The sequence below is a fragment of the Epargyreus clarus genome, unplaced genomic scaffold, assembly GCF_041222505.1.
Source record: "Epargyreus clarus isolate Ecla_fem2 unplaced genomic scaffold, WU_Ecla_fem_2.2 ptg000016l, whole genome shotgun sequence".
Lineage (NCBI taxonomy): Eukaryota > Metazoa > Arthropoda > Insecta > Lepidoptera > Hesperiidae > Epargyreus > Epargyreus clarus.
The window spans coordinates 4,997,501-5,003,629 of record NW_027332224.1 but is presented as its reverse complement, the minus strand read 5'-3'; the positions used below and the strand labels follow the sequence as shown (position 1 = coordinate 5,003,629).

General features: G+C 47.1%; 1 long non-coding RNA gene across 1 annotated transcript in view; it reads left to right on the top strand.

The window, feature by feature from the left end:
- The first annotated feature begins 2,785 nt into the window (after positions 1 to 2,785).
- LOC140748587 (uncharacterized) overlaps positions 2,786 to 6,129 on the top strand; it is a 6,051-nt gene continuing 2,707 nt past the window's right edge. The window contains exons 1-2 of the long non-coding RNA XR_012102955.1: positions 2,786 to 3,176; positions 3,431 to 6,129. The exon at positions 3,431 to 6,129 is cut by the window's right edge and continues 2,707 nt beyond it. This is a non-coding gene — a long non-coding RNA (uncharacterized LOC140748587). The remainder of the gene's footprint in view (positions 3,177 to 3,430) is intronic.

Here is a 6,129-nt window from a genome sequence, read left to right as displayed (position 1 = left end):
CAGCGTGTGAGTGCCTAGGCCCGAGACGAGAGCGCGACAGGGAGACGGGCTATGAATGGTGGACGAGTGAACTGGACCGCCTGCGGAAAATACAGTATAATCGACGACGGAAATGGCAGCAGACCCGGAAACGGGGGGGGGCTGTGGAAGAGAAGGCCCGGAAGGACTTCCATGAGGCTCGCAGTATATATAGACGACGGATGACTGAAACTGAACAACAGTTTATGAGGGATGTGGCTGAGACCGGAAACGAGGATCCGTGGGGTCTTGCCTACCGGGTCGCTTCCGGTCGCAGACGCCCACCGGGAAACGTCGTGTCCGGGGTCAGATACGCGGAGGGCTTCCCCGGAAACACCGAGGAAGCTATGCACAGTCTGGTGTACGCCCTCTGTCCGGACGACCGGCCAGAGACGGATACCGGCTACCACCGGCAAGTGCGGATTCTCGCGGCGTGTCTGCCCTCCGGCCGCGACGCGGCCCCGCCGACGGTGCGGGCCGTGCAGGACATAGTCAGGGACTTGCCCAACACTGCACCGGGAATCGACGGCCTGACCGCGAAGATTATAAAAGAAACGTGGAAGGCTGCAAGCTCGGAAGTGACTGAACTGATGCGTAAGTGCGTGATTGAGGGGATTTTCCCCCAGGTATGGAAAGATGGAAGGCTGCTGGTGCTGCCGAAGGGAAACGACAAACCGTTGCATGACCCCAAGGCTTACCGGCCAATAACGCTGCTACCGATCCTTGGCAAGATTTTAGAACGCGTTCTCCTGAAGACGGCACCAGAGATTACCACTGGACTCTCCGACTGCCAGCACGGCTTCACTCGGGGTCGGTCCACAGTGACCGCCCTACAGCGTATCCTGCAGGTGGCCAGGACATCAACCAACAAATACGTCGAGCTGGTTATGCTGGACATATCGGGCGCCTTCGACAACGCATGGTGGCCCATGATACTGCTGAAATCTAAGAGAGGGGGCTGTCCGCCGAACATCTATCGGATGTTGGCGGACTACTTTACCGACCGTCGGATAGGCCTGTTTGTGGGAAACCAGGTGATGTGGAAGGCCTCCACGATGGGATGCCCACAGGGCTCGGTGCTGGGTCCCGCGCTCTGGAACGTGCTTGTTGACGACTTGCTGAGTCTGCCAATTCCTTCGGGCTCCAGCTTTGTGGCGTACGCCGACGACGTCTCGATCCTGATCGAGGCGGACTCCAGGGCTAGCATCGAGGCGAAGGCCTCCGCTGCTCTGGATCTCGTCAGGGACTGGGGGGCCAGGAATCGCCTAGCGTTCTCGCCCACCAAGTCCGCCCACATCACCATCCGGGGCAAGTTTAAACGTCCGCCTACCATCCGCATGGACGGCGCCTCGGTCAGGAGCGTGGACTCGGCCACACTGCTGGGTGTGGTGTTGGACTCGTCCTTATCATTCGCCAAGCACGCGGTATCGATCGGGGAAAGGGCGACGTCTTGCTTCGGTAAGATGTCACGAGTATCGGCGTCCTCGTGGGGAATTCGATACCCTAGTTTGAAGCTAATGTACAGAGGCACATACGTGGCCACCGTGACATACGCGGCGGCCATATGGCACGAGCGCGTGACCCAGTATGTGGTCAGGGGTGCGTTGTTGAGAACCCAGCGCTCGGCGTTAGTCCTGCTCACCAAGGCGTACCGCTCTACCAGCACAGCGGCGCTGCCGGTCCTGGCGGGCGTGCTGCCGGCCGACCTCGAGGTGAGCCGCGCGGGCCGACTGGATGAGGTGCGTAAGTCCGCGGCCGAAGAGGACACTCGGGAACAGCGAGAGGCAATCACGGCGGATGTCGTTGCCCAGTGGCAGCGGCGGTGGGAAAGCGAGGAGAAAGGAAGGACCACTTTTCGATTCTTCCCGGACGTGGCGGCCCGTCTCAGCGCAAGCTGGGTCGAGCCGGACTATGAAACCTCGCAGATCCTGAGTGGGCATGGATGTTTTCGGAAGAGACTGCACGACATGAGGCTGAGTGAGGTGAGCGAATGTTACTGCGGGCTGGCTGATGAAGATCTGCATCATGTGCTCTGGGAGTGCCCCCTGTATGACGAGTATAGAGAACGAATGCTGAATGGACTGACTCGCGGCGAGGCGGGACCAGTTTACTACGGCGACCTCGTCGCCTCCGAGGCTAACTTCCGTAGACTGCGCAGTTTCGCCCGAAGCTGGCACAAAGACAGGCAGGGGCGGGAACGCGAAGACAGGGCACGCGCGGCCGGCGTCCGAGGCTGTGGAGTGGCGTCCATCCCAAGACGGGTGAGCGGCGCTGGGACCAGCTCAGAATGAGCGGCTCGATACGAGCTTTGTAGGGAGATAAGACACGCCGTGTATTCATACATCGGCGTGTTCTCCCGTTGTTTCGGCCCGTATAACCGGAAGGTTGAGAGGGCCATGGGAAGGTGGTGGGTGAGTGTCCCTATCTACTATCTAGCGAAACCACAGCCAAGGGAACGGGCTTGGGAGAATCAGCGGGGAAAGAAGACCCTGTTGAGCTTGACTCTAGTCTGGCATTGTAAGGAGACATGAGAGGTGTAGCATAAGTGGGAGATCGTTCGCGGTCGTCGCTGAAAAACCACTACTTTCATTGTTTCATTACTTACTCGGTTGGGCGGAAGCGGTGCGCGGTCGATTATATCGGCGGGCGCACGGTGTTTCGTTCCAAGCGTGCAGAGTGGCGTCGTGGCGGCAACGCTCGTCGCCTTACAACTCCCGCGTGATCCGGTTCGAGGACACTGCCAGGCGGGGAGTTTGACTGGGGCGGTATGTTGGGAAATGTTGCCACCGTAATAAACCGGACTTATAAATTGTTAGCCTTTGCATCTAAACGTCATATTTTTTCTCTTGTCTTCTTGTTGTCAAAAATGGCGGAATAAAAAATTAATGTTACTAACTAATGAAGCTGCAATTATTTAAAAACCCCAACATGGTCCATCGTAGCCGAATCTAAAATATCGGAACCAAAGTGGAAAATCAGTGGATAGTGGATAGAACGGAGCACAGTGGATGGTAAATCAAGTTAATTGCGTACGAAGAAAAAGCCGGTACAAAAGCGGGAATAATAATATGCACCCAGCATTCGGTCAAGTATAATAAGTATTATTCAGTCTCTGTATTCATTGTAAAGTGTAAGTAAATCCCTTTGCAAGTTGTAAGGTGCGTATATTATTGGTACTTTATTGTAATTGTTCGTAATTTGTTTGAGTTTAAGTGACCTTGTATTATATTGTTCTACAAAATTAAAATACCTACCTACAACATAAAATTGTTAATTCATTGCTAAAACATTAACGTAAACAGTATAATTGAGTAATATTGTAACAATTGTAAACCTAAAGTAATTAATTTAAAGCATACTTACCTATTATAACCTATTTACCTGTCAAATAGTTAACATTACATTGTATCAGTTCCAGGTTGATTTCGCTTGACTCCCAAATGGCTGACCGAGAAAAGGAACTTATTAAAAAACGAGCAAGTTTTAAAGGCCGTTTAACCATATTTACCAATTATATTGATTCACTTTCTGGTAAGACCCTTAATGATCAAGATGCAGCGGAATTGCAGTTGCGCATTGGTAAGATGGAGTCGTTGTATGACCAATATGATGAGATACAGTTAGCATTGGAATGTGTAATGGAGAATATAGAGGGACAATATTCTGAACGTTCTGATTTTGAGTCTATTTATTATAAATCTTTAGCTAAGGCTCAAAATTTGTTAATTAAGTATAATTCTGTAGATAAGTCAACAAGCAGTGAAAGAGGTTCTAATACAAATAATCACAAACTCGTTAAGTTACCTACAATAAACTTACCAAAATTTAGTGGCTCATATCATAATTACCTTGAGTTTCGCGATAGCTTCGTAAGCCTCATTCATTCCAATGAAGATATTGATGATATTAACAAGTTCCATTATTTACGTGCATGTTTGGAGGGCGCTGCTGCGGTGGTTATCCAGTCAATTGAGTTCTCTGCGGGTAACTATGCCGTAGCTTGGAAACTTCTGTGTGACAGGTATGATAATAAACGCTTACTTGTGCAGAATCATGTGTCTGCCCTATTTCAAATTGAGTCTGTTACAAAGGAATCATCGGTTTCATTAAAATATTTAATTGATGCTGTTAACAAGAACCTGCGGGCTTTAGAATCGTTAGGTGAACCAGTTGACCACTGGGACACGCTATTGATTTATATTATTACTCATAAGTTAGACCAGAAATCCTATCGTGAGTGGGAGGAGGTAAAGGGTCGCTTAGATAAAGATAGCATAATTACATTCAACACATTTATGCAATTCATGAGAAATCACGCTGATTTAATTGAGACCTTGGAGGTATCTCGGAATAAAGAGTTTAGTATGGCAACTAAGTCTAGTCCAAAAATAAAAAGTATGATTTCAGTGCGTAATTCTAGTACAGAAACACCTCCTAAAACCTGTGTAAAATGTAATGGTGATCATAGATTAAGTAATTGTCCGCAGTTCCTAGCATTAAGCAACGATGCCCGTTTGAAACTATTGCCAATTTATAAGGTTTGCTTTAATTGTTTTCAATCTGGTCACTTTGCTAACCACTGTAAAAAACCTGGTTGCAAGGTGTGCAAGCGCAAACACAACACTCTTATTCATGTATCTGCGCGTAGGTCAATAGGGAATTCACAAAATGTAAGCAGCTACGAATGTGAGAAAATATCCACGCCATTATCATCCACTGATGATAACACGAATAATGTTTCTTTGTCAGCAAAGGTAGCACCTTCCTATATAGCAAAGCAAAGCGAAGTATTATTATCGACCGCTTTAATTAAATTACACGATAATAATAATTGCGAACATATTGTTCGTGCGGTCCTCGATAGCGGCAGCACATCGTGTCTTATTACTGAGCGGCTTTGTAAGCAGTTAAAGTTAGTAACAAAAGAGATAGATAGATCAATTCTGGGCATAAATAACGTGGTTTCTCACGTAGGCGAAACATGTCGTGTTAATATAAAGTCACTTGACAATAGTTTTTGCAGTGACATTAATTGTTTTGTTTTGCCATTAATTACACATAATGTACCAGGTCATGAGATAAATCTGTCAAATCTTAATATACCGTCTAATATTTGTTTGGCTGACCCTACGTTTTATACACCAGGTGAAGTGGATGTTTTAATAGGTGCCGATCTCTTTTGGGATTTGTTAGGGTCGCAAAAAATAAAATTAGGAGATGGTTCTCCTATACTTTGTCAAACCAGTTTAGGGTGGATAATATCTGGCCCCGTGACAAGCAGTCATATTTCACAAACACCAAGTTATATTAGGTGCAATTTTACTAAAGCTGTTGTCAGTAGCGGTACTAATGGTATTGATGACATTAGAAGCGACTTAACCCGATTTTGGCAATTGGAGGAAATTAATTGTAACTCGTCGCATTATTCATCAGAGGAGAAATTATGTGAACAACATTTCGTTGACAATACCTCACGCCGTGATGATGGGCGTTTTTGCGTGCGCATTCCAATTAAGCAGGATCCTGTTGTTTTAGGAGATTCCTTTCAACGTGCTTCGCAGTGTTTGTCGTCTTTAGAGCGCCGTTTAAAATCTAAGCCTGATTTAAGCAGAATGTATTACGATTTCATGGCAGAATATAAGTCGTTAGGTCATATGTCTGTTTTGCGGCAAAACGGTATAGAGAAGACCAGAGAGCATAAAGCATATTACATTCCACATCACGGGGTTCTCCGTGAGAACAGTACTACTACAAAACTCCGCGTAGTGTACAATGCAAGCTCTCCTAGTACTTCTGGTATATCCTCTAACGATATACAAATGGTAGGTCCAACTATTCAGGACGACTTGTTATCTATACTCCTTCGATTCAGACAGCATAAATACATTTTGTCAGCAGATGTGGAGAAAATGTACCGACAAGTAGTTGTTCACCCGTCGGATAGATATTTGCAGCAAATACTCTGGCGCGATAATTTAAATGAACCTGTAAAAATATATCAGTTAAACACTGTCACTTACGGCACGGCTAGTGCTGCATTCCTCGCGACTAGATGTCTGAAACAAATAGGGTTAGAGTGCACTAATAATAAGATAGGTGAAATTATCATAC